The sequence below is a fragment of the Haemaphysalis longicornis genome, unplaced genomic scaffold (assembly GCF_048455015.1).
Source record: "Haemaphysalis longicornis isolate Haplotype H1 unplaced genomic scaffold, Haemaphysalis longicornis Haplotype H1 scaffold_6, whole genome shotgun sequence".
In the NCBI taxonomy this organism is placed as follows: domain Eukaryota; kingdom Metazoa; phylum Arthropoda; class Arachnida; order Ixodida; family Ixodidae; genus Haemaphysalis; species Haemaphysalis longicornis.
The window spans coordinates 151,621,120-151,637,104 of NW_027526407.1; the positions used below are offsets into that span (position 1 = coordinate 151,621,120).

The 15,985-nt window shown below is 47.7% G+C and overlaps 1 pseudogene; it reads left to right on the forward strand.

Moving 5' to 3' along the window:
* Nucleotides 1–6,619: 6,619 nt before the first annotated feature.
* Nucleotides 6,620–7,662, forward strand: LOC144143304 (uncharacterized; annotated as a pseudogene).
* The last annotated feature ends 8,323 nt before the right edge of the window (nucleotides 7,663–15,985 follow it).

The window sequence follows — 15,985 nt, forward strand, 5'->3', positions numbered from 1 at the left end:
GCCGAGCGGCGCAAAACTGCATTTCTGCGCCATCTGAAGTGAGCGAGCGCCGGGTCGAGGCTCAAGGAACTGGCGGGCTAGGCGCGCTTTGCGCATGCCTGTCCTTTATTTGTTACTGGGCATCTCTGGTCACTCGCTTGCCCGTGACATGCTTTCGGTATTCGTGGCAGCCGCGGTGGCGCCGCGTGACCATCACTGTCGTTCTGTTATCACTGGTGCTACAAAATACGCAGCCCGCGGCCACAGTTTGCGCGGTGCGCAGCATTCAATAAACCTTATCTTCGAAGTGATGTAATGGTCCACGACTAAATTTATTTTACAGGAGCTAATAAAGGCTACCTGTTGGAAACTGCGTACCTCGATGTGGTGCTTACAAAAACGTCGCGCGCCAAATCTAATCATGGGGCAAAGCAAACTTTCTGGGGAAAGATCTAGCTCTCAGTGTAATGTAGGTCTCATGTAAACATCATACTGGAATTGGCCGTGAGGACGACCGTTAGCATTACGCCGAATCACATTTACTTCCCATAATTAGTTTTTAGGGAAGCCGTAAACGATACGGCATTGAATACATGACAGATTAAGGAGGAGGTACAGTTACAGAAAACGGCCGTACCTCTTGTTTTGTTGGAACTACCCAAAAGGACATTTTGTGATAATTAGCCCCTGAGACGACTACAACCGCAATTGTGGGTCAGCTGACAGTTTATCGGTGCTTAGGTTAAAAATAAAATAAATGTATTTCCTACTCAACCGGCAGTTACTCTTGAAAGATAAGGCCGGGTTCAGAGTGTCCGCAACTGTCGTAACTAACTTTAAAGAATGACGTCATTTCACGTCTCAATCCACCGAACAGCCTGACACGCCGTCTTTTTACGTCCATGGATCACGATATGGCTTTTGCATTGATAGTCTGAAAAATAGCCTAAGATTTATTCAACGTCGCGCGCCGCGCAGACGGTGGCCGCGGGCTGCGTATTTCGTAGCACCAGTGATAGCAGAACGACGGCGATGGTCACACGGCGCCACCGCGGCTGCCGCGAATATCGAAAGCATGTCACGGGCAAGCGAGTGATCAGAGATGCCGGGTGACAAATAAAGGACAGGCATGCGCAAAGCGCGCCTAACACGCCAGTTCCTTGAGCCTCGACCCGGCGCTTGCTGGCTGCAGATGGCGCAGCAATGCAGTTTTGCCCCGCTCCGCCACGCGCTGCACATCCCGCAAACTTTTGCTGGCGACTGTACGTGCATAAGTGTAGGTCTTCCCTCATCGAGGCAGAGCCCCGAATGCGAAATGCACAGCTGAACCATGCCTTCATCTAATTAGTGCAGGCCAAACGGGATGGGCGAGTGCGAAGCAAATTCAAGGCCATCCACCCTCTAAATGTGGATGACCAGCTAAGCTGTCAAGTCATTGTCGCGTAGTAACAACGTCAGAGCAGCTTTGTTGTCGCTATGATACCCCTGATCGGAATGTACGAAACTGCAGACGCATTCTTGGTATTCGCTGGGCGGTCGGTAAAGCCGGACTGGTATGGCGCTGCAATCCAAATATTTCTACCACGAAACGCGTTAGCCACTCCTTTCACACTCCTGACACATCCACATTGACATCCACGGACTACGATCACTTCGGTAGTATCATCGCAACTAACACAAAAATCTTAGCATGGTTCGAGCACATCTGCGCACTTCTCAACGGTTTGGAAAGCGAAAGCAATAATGCGACAAACCCCCGAAACACATTCCTTCAGCGCCAAGTTGGCAACCCGTTTCGCAATGCGCTTCCGTCTTACGCTTTCGGATGGCTTCGATCAGTCGCTTACGCATTGTGGCGCTATCCCTTTCCTTCCTCTTATTGCTGACGAAAGGCTTGTACCATGGAACGTATCGAGCCTGAAGTGCACGTAGAGCTTCAAATTGATGTGATTGCGTTGAAAACGAATGAAAAGCTGACCAGGCAGTGATGCGCTATAAAAATGTCCAGTATTCTCCCATAAAATATTGCAAAAGAACAAAAAATTATGACCACCTTACTCTACCCTTTATATGATATATCGCAGTTATAAGAGCAAGGAAAACGTCGGCACCTCAGATTTGTCTCAATGTTCCGTGCACGTGGAAAAGAAAACCGATTGGCCCTAAAATAGCCTTCGATGCTAATACTTCACGAAGGTTACAACAATTGTAAACATATTTGCATGCATGGGTAAGTAACGTCATCCAGCTCAGAACGTGCGGTGGTGTTACCGCCAGATTAAACGAAAACTCAAATCTGTTGCCCGCACCACGAGCGCCGCCACTACTGCACATGCAGCCATTCGTGGGGCTCATGATCACATCATTGGAGCTACTGCCCAAAAGCGGCCCGTCTTCTGTGATTATAAAACTCCCTACAAAGCTGATACACATCCCACTGCGCTCGGGCCCCTCCATCAACTGGTGACACACATTCGAGAAAAATACCAGCAGGCTGCTGTCAACAGCAATGTCATCATGTTACAATGGCGGCCAAGTCACCACAGGAGCATCGGCAGCGTTTCGGCGGATGCCCATAGTGCAGGCCACGAGAGCCAACGCGCCATCACGCTCTCAAGAGCCGACACAGCGAGCATGCCACCAGGTCCGTTCGGAAGTGTGGCGGACTTTTGCCACCCTTCCTTTTTTCTTCAGCTTTGGAGAAGGCCGTCCGCTGCATTGGCTCGTCAGAGAGAAAAATGCTGCCAACAAAGAGGCAGGTCGCGTACGTTTCAGAAGTTATGCTTTCCAGTCACACGAGAATTTAGAACTCCACCTAATAAATGTATTATGATGTGCCCTGGAGACTTGTGCTTGTATCTTCATTGAGAAGTGTTCAAGTGACAATGCGGAACCTCAATGTGTTTCCCTAAGGATGCTTTTATTGCTTAGCCGCATGCTTTGTATGCCACCCCGTGTCCCAGGGGGTCGGGGCCTCTCAAGCTGTTTTCTCAGCTTTTGCCTGTCCTCCTCGTAACATTTTATTGCTGCGGAATAAATTTTAATTTTAATTTCAATTGCTGTTACTCCTAACCGTCATAAGTACGAACTTTCCTAATTCAAACTAAGACAGCTTCTCCCTACGCTTCTAAATAAAACGCTTTTTCTGTGCGGGAGGCGCTAGCCTTTACCAACATGATCTCACCCAGGCAACACACAACATACTCATGACGTCCACAAATGGTACAAACGTCCTCCCTCCTCCGTCGGCGTCCTCAGGATGTCCTCAGTATGTATCCCGCCCATTGTACTCATACGGTTTTTTAAATGGGGTACTCAGTATGTCCTCAAAATATCAGCCGTAAAGTTGTTTCAGCGCGTCCTGTAGTGTGAAGGCGTCCTCCCGTGTCCTCAGGAAGGAATATTATAATTTTTCAGTTCTTTCTAAAATAAGTTAGAGCATTTAAGCTTTCCATCTGCCAATTATAGCATTTATTTTTTTTTTCAGGTCAGAACACTAATCTGGCGACGGCATTGAATGTGATACTCCATAGTAAACTTAATAATTTATATTGCGAAGCCAAATTCGTTTTCTCGCAATCGCGAGGCTGAGAAATTGGATCACAGAGTGAGCTGCGAAAAACATTTTTTTTATTCTGTTCACCGTATTGTAAAGCACGTGGCTACGTTGCGCTGCTCAAATGGTTATTGTAGTCCAGCCAAGTCCCGCCAAGCCAACTGCTTCACTTGCAAAATGGCCACACATAAACCGACAAATTGCGATCGCAAAAAACGTGTTGAACGCTCTGGGAGATATCCCCAGTGGGTGCATGTATGAAGCCGCCAACTTGTGTCCAGTGGAGTTCTTTCATTATGTGTGTGTGCCGCGTCATCTTGTGATGCCCGTTTGGCACCTGACTTTAGTGAAGACGTACAACCAGGCGGCCTCGGCAACAATGAAGAGGTCAGTCCGCCTTTGGTCACCGCGCCATAATTCAGCGCAAGTGTAAAACTCAGAACTCAACATGAACTCAAGTGTAGAACTCAGCACGCAAGTGTAAAACTCAGAACTCAACATGGACTCAAACTTAAAATTGACTCAAAACTCAAAGTGAATTCAAAACTCAAACGGACTCAGAACTCACTCGTGCTCAGAATTTACTCGACCTCAGATGGACTTAGAATTCATTAGCATTGAGATTTTTAATAATCGCGCGTGGTAGAAATTACACGGCAGCAAACTCCTGAGCTCAAATCTCGCATTTGGTACGACATGATACCATAACTCCTGCGAAGTCGGAAAGAATTGTCGCTGCAGATTTAATACAGCTGTACCTGCTGGCCATGATGATTAGCGCTGCTTGCAATTTGTACGTATTTGTTGGATACCAAACTATTGATATAAGCTGCGTGTTCGTGTTCAAGACAGAGGGGGTCCAGACTCGACGGTGTGCTGTTGCCCTGGGGAGAAACAAACAACATTGGGCGAGGGGACACGCACTCACTGCTGAGTTCATTTACATAGAAGCGGTTTAGGGTTACGGCCGCGGGCATTCTTGCTCTGCATCCTAAAAAACATCTTGTGTCAAAGCGAACTGTCTTCACGAGTAGCTGAAGCGCGAGGCTATCATAAATATGCCTTTGTTTTTTTTAATGTGTAGAATTCTTTGCTGAGTACTTCTCCCACCAAGCCAGGACCGTGTAACGCCCTGCATTTCCACAAAAATGCAGATATCGCGGAAATTCAACCTGTAATAGTTATAATAGCGTAAATGGGCATAATTGATCAAACAAAATTTTGAAAAACTTAAAGGTCAGAAAGAGAAAAAATGTCGAATGGCGAACCGTGTTACGCGGACGTCATGGACAGTCTCAGGTTGGGTTAAAATTCAAAATGGATAGTCACAGATTGGGTTAAAATTCAAAGTTGTGTGCTACTAGGGCACCTCAAAGTCTCCAGGAGGGGAATCACATGGGACAAACAAAAATGCTCAGGGGTGATAATTATGACTTCTTTATGGTGAGCCATAATAAGAGCTGGAATTCATAATGATGGCCGTTAGGGATGTGGGGTCTCAAATTAGAGGTTTCGATTAGGGAAATAACGTCGGACCAATAAGAAATACATCCTGGTTGTAATCATGGCATAGTCACGGTGAGACAAACAGTGCCTTAAGATTCATTGGGTGGTGTGTGGAGTATCGAACTGAATATCTCGGCGAAAGGATTAGCGTGGGACAAATAATAAATTGCTTGCTTTTCGGTTATAATCGTGACACAGTCATGAAGAGCCATAGATATGGTTAACATTCAAAGTGATGAGCGCTATGGCGTGTGGGGTGTCAAACTGAACGTCTCAATGAGGGAAATCACGTGAGACAATTAAACTTTTTCCTTGTCATAATCATGACATAGTCATGGTAAGACATCGTTTCGGTTAAAAATCAAAGTGATACTACCGCAGAATATGGGGTATCAAATTGAAAGTCTTGATGAGGGGAGCCACTTGCGCCAAATAAAAGATGCTTCCTCGTTATCCTCATGAGATAGTCATGTAAGTCATAAATTAGGTTTAAATTCAAAGAAATGCGGCCAGGTTGTGGGGTGTATCAAATAAAGGTTTCGATTAGTAAAATCACGTGAAGCAGACAAAAAGGGCATCCCGCTGATCAGTACTAGTTAGGAGTAAACTGCGCAAATTCATCGCAGATGCTAGAATTGTAGCACAAAAGGAATTGTGGTGTCACAGGGATGGGTTTGATAGAGCAACTTCAAACCAGGTAATGATCGCATTGTAAGATCATTATGTGCAGTCACTTCATAAGTAAAAATTCGTAGTTGTGTCGTAAGGTCACGGGGGCCCTGTGCCGTCCCTGTGCTTTTCGGCGCTGTTTAGAGCCCGCCTGCCTAACGCATTGCGGTGCGATATAAGGCCAACGTTGTCCGAAAATTGGCAGGGAAAAAGGCGAGTGCGAAACTGCCAAGGCCAACCGAAACGAAGGATAGTTAAAGGAGGAGATAAAAAAACGACATTGCTGTACACAGCGGAGACACGCTTTGTACAGTCATCTCCCGTCGCTATTGTGTCAAACTGCTCAACACACAGTTTTTTTCGTCTTCCACAAGAGTCCAGCAACGCGAAATACATACGGCGATTCAAACTTCGCGAGTAAACCATGTTGCTGCGAAAATTATACCGCGATCTTGCAACAGTGACTTGCTGCAGCGGCCAGAGAGTGACCCAAATGGCGGTGCCAACGTACACGTGTCTCCGCCTTTGCGGCGAACGTGCGTGAATTGAGACACTCTAGGTAAGAAAAGAGCGAAGGGACAAGGCGGCTTTGAAAGACACTGGTAAGAATATAGCAGAGATATAGGGAGAGAGAGAGCCCCGTGAAAGGAAGAAACGAGTGGGCTTGGCAGCACCGCGTACGGACGGATGCTCATGAACTTCTATTTCTTCACCCAGATTGGCCTGCTGGGGGTGGATTCCATCATGGGGCGACCGGCTGACATCCCTTTATCGCAAGCAAGTTTCATCGCGCCTGCGCCGGAGTTTTCCTTCGATAAAGCGTCATCGATGGAGCGGCAGGCTGTGCCTCGAGTGCTGTTCCGCCACCATCTCGCCACCAGTGTGACGTCAGTGGACACTTCCCGGATTTGGCATAAAACCCGGAGCCAGCTTCTGCAGCCTTTCAGTGGGCTTGGCAGCACCGCGTACGGACGGACGCTCATGAACTTATATTTCTTCACCCAGGTTGGTGAGAAATATTGTGTGTATTCAATTAGGGACGATTCACTTACCTTAACCGTGCTGCCGAGCCCACAGAGTCTGCTTGCGTCGTTGTGTGATTGCTTGCATGTTATAAAATTGCTGTTGTTAACATCTGGAGACGTAGAGCTAAACCCCGGACCGACCTCGGATTCGGAGTCTGAAGCTAGCGTAAATAGCCAAATTCTGAAGAAAATACTAAAAGAGCAAATAAAAACCAATAAGACGCTCACCGCGCTTTCTGCTAATCTAAAACAGGTTGAATTAACTATAGGTAATGTACAGGAAAGGATAACTTCGATGGAAAAGGAGCTTGCTCGTTTAAAAAATGTGAGGATAAGCTGGCCGAGCACGAGGTACACTGCAAGGGGACAAAGGAACTGGTAGAAGAGCTGTCAGCTAAGATCGAGGACCTGGAAAATCGTAGTCGAAGAACTAATGTTATAATTTATGGCTTAAGTGAAGAACCAAACGAAGACAACAAATCCCTGCGAAACAGAGTTGAGCAAGAGGTATTTAAAGAGTTACTTGGCGTGGAAGTTAAATCAATTGAGCGGATTCACAGGTTGGTTTTCAAACATGCTGAGAAACAGCGGCCGGTTATACTGCGGCGTTTTGATTTTTCTGAGAAAATTAAAATACTGGCATCGTGCCCTAAGCTAAAAGGAACGGAGATTTCAGTATCAGAGGACTTCTCAAAAAGGCTACGTGACTTGCGCGGCAAGCTGTGGCGTTCTGCAGCTGAGGAAAAGGCTAATGGGGCGAAGGTTTTACTATCTTGTGATAAATTGAAGGTAGACGACAAAGTTTACACTTGGGACCAACTTCTAAGCTGCCGGGTAGAAGTCACGCGGCCTGCTGCGCAGGAGCGAATTGAACCTGATTCAGCTGCGCCTGCCCGTGTGGCCAAGCGAAGGCGCGATAAAAAATGACAGTCTGTAACCAAAGTGCTCATAGTTGTCTCGCTCAATGCGCGCAGCATCGTGAATAAATCTGGTTTAGTCGAAGACGTAATATCCTGTTATCATCCTTATGTCTTAGTAATTACAGAAACATGGTTGCATGCAGGTGTGCAGGATTCGGAAGTCGTACCCTCTACTTATAAACTTATTCGTAAAGACAGGGAATCAGGGGGGGAGGGGGGAGTAGCCATCGCCATTCAAAACAACATTGGTTTCACTATTTTGGGTGGCATTTGTGACCACGAAAGTGTATGGTGTAAACTTAAATTTCTTGGAAAAAATATACTTCTGGGTGGCGTATACAGACCACCTAATGCTTCCCACGAATATTTAGAAGCCATGTACGACTACCTTGCAGAAAATACAAATTCCAGATCGAATATTATAGTTACAGGAGACTTCAACTTGCCGGGTATAAACTGGTCTGATTTATCCCATGATGGCAAACAGTCCAAAAGTGCTGACTTCTCCAAGAAAATTTATTAATCGCCGATACAAAGACCCGCTGTGCTAACTACTACACGGGTCGCCTAAACCATACACACTGCATGTATCACTTCACTTACTACACCACTCACTACACACACAGTTCACTCCACAGTCCTCCATAGTTCACTAGTACACACACTATTAGAAGCACAATTACTCTGAAAGATCACTGTAGATCACATCCTCGAAAGTTCACGACAATACGCCAAGATCAATACAACAGTCAATAGGGTAGAATAGACACTTCTATTTGTTTGTTTACCACATGGATAAACCGAGTGGACCACCGCTGACGGAACTGCTCTTCCCCCAGCGCGGCGAGCTCAGCCTCCAGGTGATCGAATAGATGCGAGCGCATTTTCCGAAGCATTGGAAACATGTACTTTTGCGGCCGCGCTCTGAGAGCCGCAAAGCCGCGCCTTTTCCAGATGATCTGGGCACCAACGCACAGTAAAAACAGAACAAATGCGTCGCGCGACTTTGTGCGTGCGTCGAGTTTATGTCCAAACATCCGAGCTAACAATTTCCAGTAGGTCTTTCCAACCTTGCAATCGAAAATCGCGTGCTGCAGGGTTTCACGCTGCCCGCACTGTGGGCACCTGTTGGAGGGTGCCACACCCCATTTCGCGATGCGGTCTGCCGTGGGCAGGACCCCCCAGCCGCGTTGCCAGCTGAAATATCTCACGTCGGCCGGTAAAAATGAGGCCGTCAGCTGCTTCCACCTTACCGCCCTGCTCTTTCGGAGCTGGTCCTGAGTGAGCTGCGTCACTGCGATGGTTTCGCAAATTTTACTCGGCGGTGTGTTGAAGACGTCAATGTCAGGGAGTTGCGTTCTCAAATTTCTGAACGACTTTATGACGTGCTTATAAAACGGGGGTGGCTGCTCGGCTGAGGGTCCTACCCGCAGACCATCGAAAAACAATGTTCGGTCAGTGCCAAGGAAGAACTCACAGAGCTTTCGCCCCGGGTATTCCTCATCACTAGCTAGGTTGAGCAAGTTCCTTATTGCGAGGAGACTACTCATTGTTCCTAAACAGGGGATACTGAAACCGCCCATGCTGCTTGGAAGTCGCAAGCAAGTGCGGGCCACTTTTTCAGTTTTCCCACCCCAGAAAAAGGAGCCGAGCATAGTTCCCAGTTTCCTGAGTACATGCCGTGGTGGCCGCGCCACCCTCGCTACGTAGTAGTAGGCTGCCGATACACAGGCTTTTATCACATAGCTGCGCTCCTGCAAACAAAGGTCGAAGGATGCAGCTACTGCTAGCCGCGCCTCCGCCTTTCCTTTCTCAACTGCCCCCATGTCTCATTCGCCACTTCGCCCGACGCGCGAAAGACAACCCCCAACACTTTCACTCGGGCAACCCATCCAATGCCGCCAGGCCAGGCAGGTCCGACGCGAACGCGCCAAAGCGGAGCGCCTTGCTTTTCCCCCTGTTCAGCTGGGCACCAGACAGCTCGCTGTACTCTGTGAAAAGCCATAAAAACGCTAGGGTTGTTGACTGGTCCTCTTCACTCCTTGATTTGGCCTTTGTTAGTAGCTCTCTTCAAGGCTCCTCCGTTAGTGTTGAAAACGGGATTTCCGATCACAAGTTGCTTGCTTTGTCATGTCCTGTCTCGGGTGCACGTTCTTTTACTAAACCGTCAGAAATTCTTGTCAGAGACTACACTCATGCGGACGGCAATGCTGTCTTAAAATATTTGGAATCGCGCTTCGTTAGTTTTAGCCTAATCACGGATGTTAAACAAATGTGGTCAGACTTTAAAGAAATTGTTTTCTTTTGTGAGCGAGAGTATGTACCATTAAAACGAAAACGCATTAATAGAGAACACCCTTGGTTCTCGCGAGAATTGATTCATTTAAAACGAAAAATTAAGCGACGTTGCAAACGTGGTAACACAAGCGACCTACAAAGCCTTATTTCTAATCTGAAGGAAAAAACGCGATTAGCAAAAGAACATTTCTTTTCCCTTACTTTGAAGTCATTCATGAACAACCAACCCCAAACGTTTTGGCGCTATCTCTCAAAAGATAAACAAAGCATTTCGGAGATAAATGTTTCAGGCGAAAGTATTGTTGACGCGACTACCATTTCTAACAAATTTAATGCCTTTTTCCTATCCGTGTTCACGCGGACAGCTTCGCACGCTGCGCTGCCGTCATATGTTTTTGATTGTCCTATGCCTGAAGTAGAAATAACAGAGGATGGTGTCCTGAGCCTTTTGCATAAACTAGACGTGAAGAAATCAGCTGGCCCCGATAAACTGTCTAATACTTTTTTAAGTAGATATGCTGCTTGGGTAGCTAAATATCTACATCAAATTTACGTTATGTCCTTACGCACTTCGACTATTCCCGATGACTGGCGCTCGGCAAAAATTATTCCCGTGCATAAATCTGGCTCTCCTCCAGAAATTAACAACTACAGGCCAGTTTATACTTAACGAGTACTTGTTGCAAATTATTTGAGCATATTATCTACAAGGCCATCATTACTTACCTAGAATACAACCATTTGCTTTATTCTAAACAGCATGGTTTTAGATCTGGTTTATCAACCGTTACCCAACTATCAGAAATAACAGATGATTTAATTAGTACACTTAATACAAATGGTCAAACCGACGCTATATTTCTAGATTTGTCAAAGGCGTTCGATGTCGTCCCCCATCCCGATCTGATTACAAAACTACTCGCAATTGGCATTGAACGAAAAGTAGTCGCATGGATAGAATGTTACTTAAGAAATAGAACACAGTGTGTCGCCATTAATGAGTGTATCTCCGAAGAGTTGGACGTCTACTCTGGAGTTCCACAGGGCTCTGTACTGGGCCCTCTCCTTTTTTTTAGTATATATAAATGATATTTATCTTACTGTTGAACCCCCTATCCATATTAAATTATTTGCGGACGACTGCGTGGTATACACAGCTATTAATACTCGAGATGACCAAACTAAATTAAACAATGCTTTGCACTCAATTGAGACATGGTGTACAAAGTGGGGTTTAAGAATAAATGCTACTAAGACAACTTCTATTACATTCAGCAACAAAAAGAGGCCCCTCATCTTTACTTATTCTTTAGGTAATGCTACCATCAACAAATCTGATAAGGTTAAATATCTAGGCGTCACACTTACAAGTAACCTTATTTGGGAAACGCACATTGATAACAATTGTCAGGGTGCACTTAAGAAATTGGCATTTTTGAATAAAAAGTAGCGCAATACCCCTCCTGCTGTGAAATTAAACGCTTACAAAGCACTAGTACGACCTAAGTTGGAGTATGCAGATGTCATTTGGAGCCCTTACCAACAATACTTGATAAGCAAAATTGAAAGAGTACAGAATTTAGCTTTGCGCTTCATTTATACTGTTTATTGGCGTTACTCGAGCGTAACCACTTTAGGTAATAGGGCAAACCTCCAAAAACTCGAGCAGCGTAGGGTCATATCTAGCCTAAAATGTCTTTATCAGCTTTACTAAGGTCACTTCAAATTGTCGCGGGAAAACTACATCCAAGAGCCTTTCAAACATTCAGCGAGGACTCATCACGGGAAGACTATTAGGCAACCGATTAGTTACATTAATTTACATAAATTTTCTTTGTTTCCCCGAGCAATTTCTTACTGGAATATGTTACCTGAAGAGACGGTGAACTCTGTGTCGTTAGAAGTGTTTTCTCAGCGTATTGATAATATAAGCTTTGGTTGAAGTGCTGTTTCAAAATTGGAATACATTATCATTGTAATTTCTTTTCCATAGGCGATTGTGTAAGCATATTTGCGCCTCCGCCTATGTGTATTGTACGTTTTAAAATTACGTCAAGCAACACTGATGTATTGTCGAGTTGTATGTTGAATTTCCACCGATGTATTTCTTTGTCTTCACTCCTGCATGGGCCTGAGAAGGGCCTGCAGTATCTGTAAATAAATAAATAAATAAATAAATAAAACGTGGATCGAAAGGGTGGGGAAAGCGGTTAACGCTGTGGAGATGCACCGTATTTGTTTTCGCATTGGTCGGTAGCTCGACGGGAGCTTCAAATTCACGATCCGCCTGCCACCTGAACTTCAACTTCTCGCGGTTGGCGTGTTGGCATACTGCTGCCGCGTGGGGCCGTCGCAGGTTAACTCCCGCTCACAAGTACCCGCTTGCTTGCTTGTGTCTGTTCGGGACCGCCTGCGGACCTTTAGACATCAAGCAGCGTCAAATTGGGGTTACGAATAAATAAGGTCAGGACAAGGCGGTGAAGCGGTGTAAACGTGGACCCAGAAAAACGCCCGTTTATTCGCGTCAGTGTCCATCGTATGAAGCGTACCGGGCTCACGTGAGCGTCATATCATCGGGGTTTTTAATGCATGGTTTATATGGGAAGTTTGCGGGACTGCGGCTATCCGTCGTAAGAGCGGGTCATCGTACGTTCGGGGAACGTATCAGAGGGGTTCCACTGTGTAGTTTAAATTTAGAAACTCTCAGCTTTGTCTTGACTCAGTGAGGTTGGGGGCCTTGTCAGCTCAAACAATGTGACTATTGTTACTTTGCGTTATTTCCTCTGTGCTGCTTCGCTTTTTTGAACCACAGCATCTCTGAACCAGTTGTATCTTTGAAAAATAGAAAATGGCTTTGGGCCATACATTGTTGCAACTTTCCCTAAACGTTATTGAAATTCTTTGTAACAAGACAACAGGAACTGCTAACTCAAGATTGATGATAACTGTTCTTTCTGGAATTTTCGCATTCTTAAAGGGCCCTGCAGCACTTACCATGGACTACTTCGAATGTATTTCACGGTAAAGTATATTGTCCCAGCAATCTCCTCGACAAGAATCATAAAAATACGTTCACTATCACCGAAAATACGTGCTGTTGCGACCGAGTGGGGGCACCCGATCCGAGCTCCGTGGCCTCCGACATACGAGTGGTAGCGTGTATGATGCGAGCGGCCAGCCGCTGTTGCAGCCGTGACGAAGTCCAGAAGCCATAGGCTAACGTAACTGTTTACTTCATAGCGAGAGGTGAGCCGAATCCGAAAAACAATGCCCCAACGGGCGAGGTTACAATACAGGACTCGAGCAGAGCGACAGCATGGATTCGCTGCTCTAACAGGAATGAATTACAGCGCTTGCGCAGCTCTATTTATACCCAAAAGCCGTAACGGTCAAAACGCCAACAAGCTGGCACACGCCACGAACGTCACCGACACACACAACGCTCTTTCCAGAGTTCGTAGCCTCGGCGCACGTTGAGTCCGAGAGAGGGGAGAGAGGAGGACTCCGCTGAGTTCGCAGGGCCTCTGTGTCCTTGAAGAGCGTGGAGACGAGCCTCGCCGGCAGCCGCCGAAGTTTTGAAATGCGCCGAAAGCGAAGCGTCTAAGCCGGGCTTGTCGAAACTTGTCACCGACATGGCGGTGCCTGTTTTCAAAGGCGCACGCAGTGGCTTCGCCGCACAGCCGAGGAGTGATGCGGGAAAGTACGGCGGCGCTGGCCGATTCGTAACAGCTTCGCCACCGGGGGTCCGAGATCCCGATGGATAAGGGTCTTCAACCGTTGTCCGGAGGGATGCTTTCGAAGTGAAGAGCTCGGCAGACGCTCGACTCCAGGCCTGGGCTGTACGACACCGTGCTGGAGCTTCACCGGGGCGGTCACGGGACGAGTAGTGGCTCCCCAAGAACATCTCTGGCTTGGTCAGGCAAGCAACAGAACAACACAGGAAGACACAACCGCATCGCCGGCAAGTGCGAATATAAATCCACACTGAAGCTCTACCAGGCTTCTAGTTGCGATAAAAAATACGCGAATAACTAACTACTATAGTTATATTTTGCCCAGCAGTACTTTATACAAGTGCACAAACTTGAAAGGTGACATTTCGCGAGATTGGAAATGTCCCAGACAAAAAGAAATGTAATCGTAAAGGGCGAAACCTGCTCCAGGAAAAACAATGAAATTGAGAAAGTCAGGCGTCTACAGGCCACTTCTCGCGCTGAGAGCCGCGATTTGAGCTCTCGTCATTGCTCCGAGCTTTCCCCAATTTGTACCGCACTTTAGGTGCGACCGTTCTCTGAACGCTGCTGCGACCGCGTGAGAGGACACCGGCCGTTCTCTTCGACAACAGTCGAGCGCGCGGAGGAGCGAGCGAGATTTTCCAGCGTTCGAACGTAAGGCGCGCACTCCTTCCTGGAGGCGGCGTTCCCTTGGAGCGATGCGAGCTCACGGCTTTGCCCCTTGGCGTGCCCGCACTGAAACACGCGCCACAAGTACGTGCGGAAAATTTCCCTTTATCCTTCTTGCTCGCCTTTTCACGAACGCGTTCGGCAAGCAAACTTCTGAACGCGTTTTCGTTCTCTCCTCTAGGCTGGTCGGTTCCCGACTTCCGCTCAGCCACAGGCGACACCGGAACCTCAACTAGCTCAGCCGATGTTGGCCTATCGTCGGGAGCATCAGCTGGGAGTGAAACGGGCACGACGAGCTCATTAGACACCTGGTAGCTCCGAACAGTCACTACCTCGTCGTCCCTCGCGCTTTCGGCGGCAGGCTCAGCACGCGAAGCCCGAAGCGTGTTCCCGTTCTTCCTCACTGCCAGAACTACACTAACACTAAGCTGCCCTGTCTCAAAAGACGGCTCAGCCGCCCCAGACATCTGAATCTCTACGAGCTCGGCTGGCCGTTGCTCGAGGTCAGTTACCTGAGCTGGTGGCAGGACGGAATCGGCTTGCTCAGGGGCGAGATCTTCATGACTCCCAACTGAACCGTGCAAACCGTTTGCTGCCTCGGCTGCAGGCTTTCCCACCACGTCGCTCGTTTCCGCACTACCGTCCGAAGGAACATCCTCCGTTTGGCCGGCCTCGTGCGGCCTCTCGGTAACCTAATCGTTTACGCATTCCTGCGAAACGTCGCTATCTCGCGAAATGTTCACGTTCAAATCGGTAGCCGTTCCCAAGGCCTCCCGCGAATTTGAACCGTCCGAACACTCTGCCGAGATCTCCAAAACAAACGCCGACACATTATCGCACTCAGTAAACACGCACTGCCCTCTGTCACCTATGCCGAGAGTCTGAGCTAATGCGCCGTCGTTATCCCTCTCAGAAACCTTGCCGCGCTGCTGTGCCGCAACCGTCGCCTCTGACTCGCGCTCCCGAGCGTCTGCTACTGGCAGCGCTGGCACGGTGCTTTCCTCGACAACGAGGTCTTTTTCGAGCAACAATTCTAACTCGGGCTTCACTTCTTCCTGCTCGAGTTGAATTTCATGCTCTAGGTGCTCGTTCTCCCGTTGGAGTCTCTCTCTTTCGAGCTTCTTTCTTTCCCTTCGGATTCGCTCGATATTGAGGGCGTACCATCGCATCTTTTCCTCGTGTTCCTGCTCTCGTTTCTGCCTCTCGAGCTCCTTACGCTGGCGCTCAGCCTCCGCCTCGGCGGCCTGACGTTTCGCGGTCTCCCTGCCATTGACCAGCTCAATGCATACAGACAGCTCCTCATCATCAGCCCCGACAGCGAGTATAGCCTGTATCAGCTCTGGCTTTCTCAGCGCGTCCGTAACATCCAAGCACAACTGTTTAGCAAGCTCCAACAACTGCGGTTTTTTCAACGCTTTCAAATTCATGGCCGGTCTAGAGTACTGCTTCCCCACTGCTCCAAAAATGTTTTGCGCGAATAACCAACCGGACAAAAACACACGCCCCACCAGCTATCCTCAGAAGCCTGGTAAAACTCAGTGAAGAAAAGTCCCGCACTCACCATTGACCGCCGTGAATTCTGCGAAGTCCGAAGCCGCCTCGACGTCCGTGGTGTTGGATCTCGCACCG